This window comes from Oratosquilla oratoria, chromosome 17 (genome assembly GCF_046742065.1).
Source record: "Oratosquilla oratoria isolate Oo_2021 chromosome 17, ASM4674206v1, whole genome shotgun sequence".
NCBI lineage: Eukaryota > Metazoa > Arthropoda > Malacostraca > Stomatopoda > Squillidae > Oratosquilla > Oratosquilla oratoria.
The window spans coordinates 27,438,401-27,450,552 of record NC_134793.1 but is presented as its reverse complement, the minus strand read 5'-3'; the positions used below and the strand labels follow the sequence as shown (position 1 = coordinate 27,450,552).

Genomic DNA, 12,152 nt, shown 5'->3' with positions numbered 1-12,152 from the left:
TCTAATATTTTATTTACTTTTTCATTTTCTTCCTTTATTCTTGTAGTTTTATTTAGGTTATACTTTTCTTCCATCCCTAATATATACATTTCTTTTTATTTGCTAAGTCTCTTACTATATTCTCCTTCTCCCTCATCACTTCAATAACTGTGTCCTTAGTTTGTTCTTTCATCTGCTGTTCCATTATACCTCTAATTTCCATTTTATTGTTCTCTTGTACAGTACTTTTTTCCAACCACTTACCTCTTTTGCTATGGACTTTTTATTCTCTTTATTACTCCTCTTCAATTCCTCATTCTCATCCTTCACTTCTCTTAACTGTCTTTTTAATTCTATTTCTTTAGTTAGTTTTTGGTTCTCCTTCTTTAGTTCTTCCAGTTTATCAACTCTTTGAGTACATACATACATATACCAAGGCTTTTTCCCCCTTCCAAGGGAGGTAGCCAAAAAGGGAAAGGCATAAAAACACTCCCACCCATTTCATCCCCAAATACACTCCACACCCCTCCCACCCTTCCTCTCATCTGAGCACCTCCTGGATGACGGGTCATCCCTGCACCCCGCCCACCGCCCTGGGTCAGAAGCAGTGTCGCAAGACACAGTACATCCACAGCAAGGCCGCTTCATTTAATCGGCGACCCCCCCTCTCCGTCCCCCTTTGCATATAAGGAGAGGACGGGGAGAAATCCCTTCGGGCTGCGTCAAAATTTACTCACACATACTACCCCCCCCCACCCCCCGCCCATTTCTCCTCATGCAGTCACAACATCATCCATATACAACCATTCTCCACTCACCTCTGTCTTCCGTCCTCTCCCTTCCTTCCTCAACAGACATTCCCCTCTTCCCCAAAGCCCCCTTCACCCCATCCATCCACCTCATCCTAGGACGTCCCCTCATGTTCACTCCCTCCACATCTGCCTTCCATACCTCTTTTACTAGTCTTTCTTCACTCATTCTTTCCATGTGTCCAAACCATCCTAATATTCTTTCATCAACCCTCTCTCCCAAATCCTTTTTCACCCCTGTTCTCCTCCTCACCTCCTCATTTCTCACTCTATCTAGCCTAGTAACCCCCACCATACTTCTCAGACACCTCATCTCAAACACATTCAAACTCCTTCTCTCTTCTTCTCTTATGTTCCACGTTTCTGCCCCATACAGTGCTGTTGGCACAATCACTCCTTCATACAGTCTCCTCTTCGCATCCATTCCCAAATGTCTATTTCTCATTACACTCTTTAAACCACCAAGGCATTTACTCGCTTCTCTCAATCTACATTCTACCTCCACCTTCACTCCACCTTTTCCTGCTACACTTGCACCCAAGTATCTAAAAACTATCCACTTCCTCCAGTCGCTCTTCCTTAATGTTCACTTCCAGTCTACTGCCACTTTCACCCCTTGTACATCTCATCACCTTACTTTTACCCACATTTATCTTTAGCTTTCTTCTATCACATACTCTCCCAAACTCTGCCACCAGCTTCCTCAATCCCTCCTCTGACCCTGCCACAAGCGCAGTGTCGTCCGCAAACAACAGCTGGCTCACCTCCCACTTTTCTCCATTTTCTTTAACCATCTCCAATCCCTGACTCACTACCCTAGCATTCACCTCTCGCACCACCCCCTCCATGTATAAGTTGAACAGCCAGGGCGACATAACGCATCCTTGACGAAGTCCCACCTTTACTTCAAACCACTCACTCTCTCCATTTCCAATCCTAACACATGCTCTACTACTCTCATATAAAACTCTTGACAGCTCCCAAAAGCTTTCCTCCTATCCCATAAATCTGCATAACCTCCCACAGTGCCTTTCTGTCTACCCTATCATAAGCCTTTTCCAGATCCATAAAAGCCCAAAAAACATCCTTCCCCTTTCCTATAGCTTTCTCACATATCTGTCTTACCACAAAGATCTGATCTACACAACCTCTACCCGTCCTAAATCCACACTGTTCCTCACCAATTACTCCTTCTGTTCCTCTCCTAATCCTCTCAATTAAGATTCTCCCATAAGCCTTCCCTACTACACTCAACAGGCTAATCCCTCTGAAATTACTACATTCACACTTGTCCCCTTTTCCCTTGTAAAGAGGAACTATACAGGCACTACTCCAGTCCTCCGGTACTCTAGCCTCTCTCCAGCAAACATTAAATAACCTCACCAACCAGTCCACCATCACTGAACCTCCCTTTTTCAGACATTCTGCATGACATCCATCCAGACCAGGTGCCTTACCTGCTTTCATCATCTTTACAACTGCCTTCACATCATCAACTTTAATTGGTTAAACCTAACTTCCCAATTTTCATTCAATTTTAGTTTCTCCTCTAAATTTACTAGTCGGGGGAGGTTGTCATTTCCTCCCTCATTAAACCCATGGAAATAGTTATCTTCACCTTCCATTGCGCTGCTCTTATCTATATTTCTAGTTTTTATGTTTTTACCAATCTCTTTGACTTCACCATTGTCGTCTGGCCGTCTTTTGTTGACATGCCATCTGACTTCCTGGACCCAATCTTCCCCTTTGTCATTTCCTTCCATTTTCCTCAGTAATCCCTCCCCTTCTCCTTTTTCTTCACCTTCCTACTACACCATGAGGTTTGCCCTTCCCTATTAATACAACACAGGTACTTCCTTGTCGTTGTGATCCTCGAAATTTGTCAGTATCACCGTCCAAACTTTGTTGTCACTTGACCGACGTCTGTGTGTGAGTGTCTTAGTTTATAACATAAGGCAAGGGTGTGAGTGTTTTGTGTTAGGTTATAGCATAACCCATAGATTGGGCCATATTTGAGCTCTTAGGTCTCATTTGGGAGGGTAATAGTTGTTGATCATGAGTCCAACATGTAAGCCAAGACTGTGGTGAGTAAGATGGAGAGAAAGCAGTCCGTAAATATGTTCAACAAAAGGCTTGTGGAAATAAAGTGACCTCTGTTGTGATCAACTTACTGGGCATCTAAAAATGGTTGTTTGTGGCTTTTTCACAATTGGCATGGAATGTATATCAACATCACCTCTGTCACATCACTTGATAAACCAGCACCTGGTACATCTGCACCACCACCACAGTGTGGTACCAGTGGTACATCAATGTAGCTGCAAAGTTCCAATGACTCCCAATAAATTACAGAGTTCCTGTTCTATACAATATCAGCAAGAACACATCTTCATCATCCATGGTAAGTCTGATTTTAAGATAATGTTGAATTTATATTATTTAGAGTACAGATTGCATTATATGTTGTATTTAGTTAAAAATATAACTCCTTTTTGTAATGTAATAATTTCATATTAGCCACAACAAACTCCATGTCAGTAACTATGGACAATTAGCCTTATCAGACCAACATTCCCCCCACTTTTGACCATTAAATTGAGGTATGAGCTTCTTTTTTAGATTTTATTTTGTACTTATTTTGTTTATTCATCTAATCTTTATTTTATTTTTTCTTAAGAGTAAGACAAAGGGGAGAGATTTGAATGTGTTTAGGATGAAGTGATTGATGGTTGTGGCGTGTGTTGTAGGGATGGATAGGGTGTGAGGTGGGGAGGAGGGTGGTGTGGAAGGGGAGTTGGCAGATGAAAATAAGAATATAAGAATGAAGGAAACTGCAAGAGACCATAAGGCCTACACTAGGCAGCTCCGTATCCATCACCACCTGTCATCCCCATCCATAAAGTTGTCTAATCGTTTCTTAAAGCAACTGATAGTTTTAGCACTTACTACATGGTTACTAAGTTTATTCCATTCATTGACCATCCTATCAGTAAACCAATTCTTGCCTATTTCCTTCTTAAATCTAAATTTGTCCAGTTTATAACCATTACTGTGAGTCCTGCCCTATTGTTTTAATATGATGACCTTGTTTGCATCACCCTTGTTAAAGCCTTTGATCCACTTGAACACCTCTATTAGATCACCCTGCACTCTGCATCTTTCCAGAGAGTGTAAGTTAAGGTGCCTAAGCCTCTCTTCGTAAGGCAAATTTCTGAGTCCATGTATCATTTTGGTCATTCTTCTCTGTACTGATTCTAGTGAATTGATGTCCATTCTGTAGGACAGAGACCAAAACTGTACTGCATAGTCAAGGATGGGTTTAACAATCACTAGACAGAGTTTAATAATTACCTCTGGACTTCTATTTGTTACCATCCTAGCAATGAAACCTAATGCTCTGTTTGCTTTATTCCTGGGTTGGTAAGGGAATGTTGGGGTGGTATGGGCATGTGGAGAAAATGAATGAAGGATTGGTAAAGGAAGTGCGCAAATTGGAAGTGGATGGAATGAGCTTAAGGGGGTGGGGCTGAGGGTGAGATGGATGGGTGGCATTGGGGGGATTTGAGTAAAAAAAAGGGGAATGTCTATTGATTAGGGAAAAGGAAGGAGTGGAGAGTGGTTGTGGATGGAAAATAAGTTAATGCTGCTCAAAGGGATACCCTCCTCATCTTCTCTATTTTTTAAATGAGATGAGGAGGGAGGATCAACAAGTAAGTGAAGCAGATAGACCTGCTGTGGATGTGCTTTTTTCATGCTGCATTACTTCTGGCCCAAGTAGTGTGCAGGGGATAGGAATGCCCCTTCATCCAATAAGGGCTAAAAGGGAAATGCATGCGAGATGGGTGTATGATTTGGCTGGCTACCTCCTGTATATGGGGAATGAAGCCTGTTTGCATATAAACTAGATATAGAAGGCAAAGCAGTAGCATGGAGGGAGCAACCAGAGCATGTGGGTAACTACCATGATGGTAAGGGTGGTATAATTTATTTTCAATATGGATAGCAGGTCTGCATTTCTCATCCCATAGCTGATGAAAATTGCTATCTCTGTAGAACATAGCTAAATTCATTTGAAAGGGAGTTTGTTAGGCTCATTTTTTCTACCTAATCCAAAGGGTGACTAAATAAACCATGTTCTATAGTAAAATATTTAATTTCCTAAATTTACAAAAATTTCCAGTAATATAATAATGAAATTCCATGCTTTGACATGATAGAAAAACACATAATTGATTCATTCATGCTTTTGTCTTTTCCAACAATGAAATAAAAACCAATACAAATTGTACAAAATGTTCTGCTGTACAGCAGATATTTTATTTGAGCCCCTTCATACTTTATAAAAAAAATTCTGGCTAACCTTTATGCTATTTCATTCACATAAAGGGGAAAAAGTCTATTGATATATGCTGTACATATTGACTATAGATTACTTTATTCAATAGAAGGATCAATGGAAGGTACCTGAAAGTGGTGGTCCTGTTGGTCACACATCAAAAAGAATTATCTGCATGCTGCCCATCTTTAAAGCATATCAACACTCTCACCTCCATTTGGAGGTGCAGTCCCATGGAGCTCACACTTAGTCTCTGGACAGAACCAAAGATCTCTCAAACAGTTATGACTATCTGTATTTCACTCTAAGCACCTCCCTACTTATAAGTAGAAAAAAAAGGTCCTTTGGTATGTATAGATACCAAAAGGCCCTTTCCCCATTGTAAGAGTAGTGATACAGCCAAGACAGACCCCCACTCATCACCCAACACTCCACTCATGCCTATCTCTTGCCCTCTCCCTTCTGTGATCAACAGGAAAATTGAACAATTCTACAAAATTAAGATTTCAATTATCAAACCTTGGGGAGTGATTACAGCATACAGCACCTCTGGATGGGGTTTACAAGATATGAAAACTATTATATCACCCCAAATGGCCATCAAAATTAGTCCATTTAAACTAATTATAGTACATAATTCACAGATTTCATTCTGACTAGAGATGATTGTATTCACTGAAGGGGTAACCTTGAACTCACATTTAACACAAATATACGAGGCACTTGAAGGTTGTGACCAATCTGCATAAAACTGGCTATTATCTGTTATGGGAGGGACAGGTTGCCAAGGCTTTCCTTTATCAGAATTTTTGTTGTTTCATGGGATACAAGGGCAAATACACCCTGTCCTTTTCCACTCATTGACTACAAAGCTAAGTGTTTCTGTGTGAGTGTATGTGTATTTACCTAATTGTAGCATACAGGAAAGGAGAAACACACATTGGGTCCTGTCTCCTATTCTCTAATTTTTTTCATACCTAGCCTATGTGTGTGTGTATTTACCTAATTATATCTACCTAAATATAGTATACAAGAAAGGAGCAATGCTCATTGGGTCCAGTCTTCTGTTCTCTAATTTACTAACATACATAGACTTAAGTTCATCTACGTTTCCAGCTTAATCTATATCTTTGATTTCCAATTATCATATTTAGATTTGAACTCGTGTATTGTCTGAGCTTGGGCTATACCACCTTCAAAGCTATTCCACATATTTATGTATCTACATGGAAAACTGTATTTCTTCACATCCTTTCAACATGTGGTCTTTCTTAATTTACTTCCATGACCTCTTAAAGCCCTCCAATCTTTAAACAGATCTCTTCTATCAATGCAATCTATCCCATTCAGTGACCTAAATACTGTAATCATGTCACCTCTTTCTCTTTGATCTTTCAAAGTTAGTAGACCCAGCACTTTTAGTCTTTCCTCGTATGGTTTATCTGCCAAGCGGGGGACCAGTTTGGTTGCTGCCCTTTGTATTCTCTCAATCTTGCTTATATCCTTCACTCTGTGTGGGGACCATACTACTGATGCATATTCCAGTCTTGGATGTATCAGGGTTTTGATGAGTTTTTTCATCATCTCTTCATCCATATAATGGAATGCCACTTTAATCTTCTGCAGTAGTCCATATGTCTCTCCCACAATCCTGCTGATATGTCTGTCAGGCAAATGGTTGTCTTTTATCAACACTCCCAAGTCTTTCTCCTCTTTTGCTTTTGTAATGTGTTTGCTTCCCAAGGAATAGTTTAAGGATGGCCTTTTGCCACTATTGCCCATTTCCAGTACTTTGCATTTTTTGGTATTGAACTTCATTTCCCATTCTTGGCTCCATGCAAAAATAGTATCTAGATCTTTTTGCAATATTCTACTGTCCTCCTCATTTTTCACTCTTCTCATGATTTTTGCATCATCTGCAAACATGTTGGCATAGCTTGTTGTTCCTTCCATTATGTCATTAACATACACAAAATAACATTATTGGTGCAAGCACTGAACCCTGTGGAACTCTGCTTGTTACTGCTCTCTAGCTTGACATCCACCTTTGTGAATTGGTACCACATTTGCCCCTTTCTAATCAAGTGGCACAATCTTTTCTTTCACTGAACATGTAATATGACTGGATCTTGTCCACTAGTTGTTCCCCACATTCTTTAAGTATCCAGTTTGAGATCCCATCAGGTCCTGGGGCTTTTGTCACACCCACTGATTCCAGGAGATTGAGTACTTCCCTCACCTCTACATTTATAACTGCTAAACCTGTGTGTGCATTTATCTAATTTACCTAATTGTAGTACACAGGAAAAGAGCAATGCTCATTGGGTCCTATCTCCTCTAATTTCTTATCATACCTAGCCTCAAATTCATGTACAATTCCATCTTAATCTATATCCTTGATTTCCAATAATATTTAGATTTGAACTGTGTGTTTGTATTTACCTAGTTGTATCTTACGGGAAGGGGAGCTACGCTTGTGGTGTCCCATCTCTATATCTCACCATATCTAATTTTCTCTTAAATTCTTGTATTGTTTTTGCACACACTATTGTTTCATCTAATATATTCCATACACCCACCACTCTGTGGGGAAAGCTGTTTTTTCATATCTTTTTGAGTTTCTTTCCATGTCTTTTTGTGTTTCTCTTATCCCAATTTAGTAAGCTGTCTCTATCAAGGACTTCTACACCTTTCATAATTCTGTAGATGGTCAACAAGTCACCTCTTTCTCTTCTTTGTTCCAGAGTTGGTAATTCTAGTTATGACAATCTTTCTTCATATGACATTTTTTATAGTGTTGGGGCCATCTTCATAGTTGCTCTCTGGATTCTCTCAATTTTCTTTATATTCTTTTTAGTACTGGGTGACCATAGTGTCACTGCATACTCCAATTTAGGCCTTATCAGTGTGTGTGTGTGTTTGTATGTACCTAGTTGTATTATATGGGAAGGGGAGCTATGCTTGTAGTGACCTGTCTTTGTATCTCTCAGCATCTGGTTTCTTAAATTCTTGTATTGCTTTTGCACTCATTATTGTTTCATCAGATTTGTCCCAGACATCCACCACTGTATGTGTATGCATGTGCTAAATGACTTGCTGCCAAGTTACAAAACCACCAACTGGAGTAAGATGGACAGCTTGATGGAGAAGAACTAGAAGCTTCCCTGTTTGCAAAGGCAACAAAGCTCCACCTCTGCAAGGAGGAGCAGCCCCCAAGGGGCCAGTACCTGGTCTCCAGAAAGGGTTCAGAATTTCACTATCCACTATTACTTCCTACCAACCATCTCCCCAGCATTTATTTGCGTTAGTTTTTTCACAGGTCAGCACTTCAGCACCTGCCCTTCCATACCATCTCCTTTTAGCTGGAGATAGAAACCAGCCCAGGCTCATAATGTCTCACATGCACAAAAACCTGATAATCACTCACACATATCCATCAAGTACAACACATGCTACACATGGGTACATCTCACATGCACCACACTTGCCAACACAAACTAGTACACAAAGAATTAGAGCTGCAGCCATCACATATGAATACATACACCAAAAATTATTCAAGCACTTTAAAATTTACTACAAGTAAACACTAATGGTATAAAACACATACAGAGGTATTTGAATTCCTACATAAATGCAACATACATACAGCACTTACACAGGAAACTATACTAATACCACAATCCACAATACCCAATGGTGGAAGACAAAATCCAACACAAAGGTGGACTCAACATTAATAAACAACAACATACGGTACCTTTCTCCAACAAAACAAAATAAACTAAACAAACAGTAACAGAAAATACAGCAGAAACAGTCACAATCTTAACACAGATAAAGAAAAACAATTCATATGATATATACTATAGAAAATATAATTGAGATAGACATATAAAAATAACAAGAAATGGCTAACAAGTTACTTAGCTGGCAGACAAAACAACCAAATTTCTGGGACTAAAAGACTATAATGGAGTCCCCAAAGGAACAATATTCTCAACTGGATTGTCCAACCTCTTCATAAGCAATATCCCAATACCAGATCCAGAACAAAACACCAAAGCATTCAGCTACACAGGTGACCTGGTGATATTGTCACCAGTATAAAAATTACAGAATAGCTAAGAACACCCAAGCTAACTTAAGAGCTAGAACAATGGCTCACAAAAACAGAAGGGAGGCCTACCCTCAAAAATCATCAGTAACATTCTATACTCCAGATAACCATGAATTAAAGAAACTTCCAATAATGAAACTAAATGGGGAAACCTTTCCATTGGAGAAGAACCCAAAAATCCTGGGCCTCACTTTTGATACTTGCATGACCTGCCTACACACCAAAGATCTGACAACAAAAATCAACAAGAAAATATACATATACCAAGAACATTTTCCCCTTTTACAAGGGATGTAGCCAAAGTCAAAAGGCATAAATCCACTCCTACCCATATCATCCCCACACACTCCACTCCCATTCACCACCTCTCCCTCTTTTCATGGCTCATCCTGGATGACGCATCACCCCTGCATCTCTCCCACTGCCCTGGGTCAGAAGCAATGCAGCAAGACACAGCACATTCACAGCAAGTTCACTTCATTTAATTGGCGACCCCCTCTCCGTCCCCTCATGTAGAAAAAGAGAAGACAGAGAAAAATCCCTTTGGGCTGTGTCAAAATATCATACACACATTACCATTCCCTGACCCCTCCCATCTCCTGCCCCCTCCATTCCATGCATCACAGCATCATCCATACACAACCATTATCCAAGATCTATAAATTTGAACTATAATTCTTCCACCTTTTCACATGGAGAGCAGGCATCTGGCAATTACTATCCTGCTACCACTATTCTCAGTCAACTACATAGAAACAATTCTGCAATGATACAACTTAAACAACAGTCTAGTGTTTCTTCCCAGAGGGATAAATGAGAGGGCTCAAGGATCACTACAAACTGTTGTGGGGCTGCTGGTTTCCAGTTAATAAGATCTACGGCAATAATTATTATATCTGTGTTACAGACTGCATGTTGTGGCTCATCTATCTATAGATGAGCTACAAGTTTCTAGCTTAGCAATATTCTGAAGGCAATTGAGCTGGAGACAGTTGATTCTTTACATGAGATTCCTGAGTTTCAAAATAACTGTGTTACAGACAGCACTGAAAACTTAAGTAAAACTATTCTAATTTCAATGCTGCCCAAACCTTTAGGCTCATCATATCAAGAATGGTGTTCATTCTTTTAATTTCTAAAGTTTCTTCAAGTACAATACCTTGTAGCTTAATTTGTTATACTCAGGTGGGGGCCAGTACTCTTCTAACCTATAAGAATTCAAATATATACTTAATAATTGGGGATGGCTGAGGAGCACCAGCCTCTTCATTCAAACCTTTGCAGTACTTCCAGTGTTCAACATGAAAACAGTGATGTTTTGGTTCCCAACCTTCTTTCTGATGCACCTTTAAATCCTTGTCTAACCAAGCAAGCATGTCTCATGAAGATGATAACTGCATCTTGCCTGTTATTTAAAAAAAAAAAAAAAAAATTGTAAGATGAAATAAATCAATTCATGATTCATAATATGATACATATAATACATAACAATATAATACATAATATAATATAATACAAATTTAATAATAGAAAAGTTAAGAGCCAATATCTCTAGTGAGAACAAAAGGAAAATTAAGCACCATAAGAAAGCAATATACATGGCACACACGCACTCATCAGCATTGCAAACTACATCTATTCACACAACACTATACCTGACATCTGGAAACATGGAAAAATTGTCACCATCCCCAAACTCAACAAAGACCCAACAGTTCCAGCACCACACAGCCCAATCACACTTCTCTGCACTCCCTCCAAAGTCATAGAATGCCTCATGGTATAGCTCATCATTACACATACCCCCTTGCTGAATCACATGATTTTAGATCACTACACTCTACAAACATTCTTCTGATAAACCTCATACAAAGAGTTTTTAAAGGTATCAGTTCAGATAAGTCCCCACACAGAACGTTTCTTATAACATTAGACATTAGTAAAGCTTTTAATGCCATTTCCTGTCACAATCTCACAAACAAAATACAAAACAGAGACATGCACAATAATATCAAAAGATGGCTGGCCAATCATCTGGCATGTAGAAATGTCTATGCATCATATAATGGCCAATAATCACACACCAGAAATTTTAAGAATGGAGTACCACAAGGGTCAGTTCTATCCCCCAACTCTTAATCTATACATGCACAATATACCCACACCTGACACCTCAGAAATACAAATCTCTTCTTACACAGATGACATAACAATTACATACACATACTGTAATGCAAATAAAGTTACAGAAATACTACACTCACACCTCAACACACTCAACACCTGGTTCACTACAAATATACTCAAAATAGTCCCAACCAAATCTACAGACACATTTCTCACCAACTGGACAACAGAGCACAAATACATACCACACCTCTATACCAACAACACTAATATCACACACACATACACCTGAGATTCTTGGGGTAACATAAGATACATTAATGTCATTCAAACAACACATCACAAACATAAAGACTAAATGCAAAACTAGACTTAATGTGTTTAAATCAATTGCAAAAAGAACATTTGAACAAAACAAACTATTACTATAGTATACATTATGTGAGCCCCACATAATGTATATTACAACTAGGTAAATACATAGGTCCCTAATCTCACAAAGATACACCACAATACTCTACATACCATACATAACAAAGCCCTAAAGACAATTACAGGTTGCACAAATACAACACCTACAGACCATTTACACCATGAAATGGAAGGCCTCAAAGTCAAGGATCATCTTGATATGAGAGGCACACAAACACTTGCTGCAGCCTCCACAAACACAGCACACCCCTACACTACAAAGCAAAACACCCATACACATCAAGAAACATCAAAACAACACCCAAATACTTGCATCACACACAAATACTCTCTTCTCTTCGTCCACAAC

General features: G+C 39.3%; 1 protein-coding gene across 4 annotated transcripts in view; it reads right to left on the bottom strand.

Moving 5' to 3' along the window:
* Positions 1 to 5,137: 5,137 nt before the first annotated feature.
* The window catches only part of LOC143034552 (uncharacterized), a 45,554-nt gene continuing 38,539 nt past the window's right edge, over positions 5,138 to 12,152 (bottom strand). For all 4 annotated transcript variants that reach the window (XM_076200760.1, XM_076200762.1, XM_076200761.1 and 1 more), the window contains one exon: positions 5,138 to 10,649. The gene's annotated coding sequence lies outside the window, so the exon portion shown is untranslated. The remainder of the gene's footprint in view (positions 10,650 to 12,152) is intronic.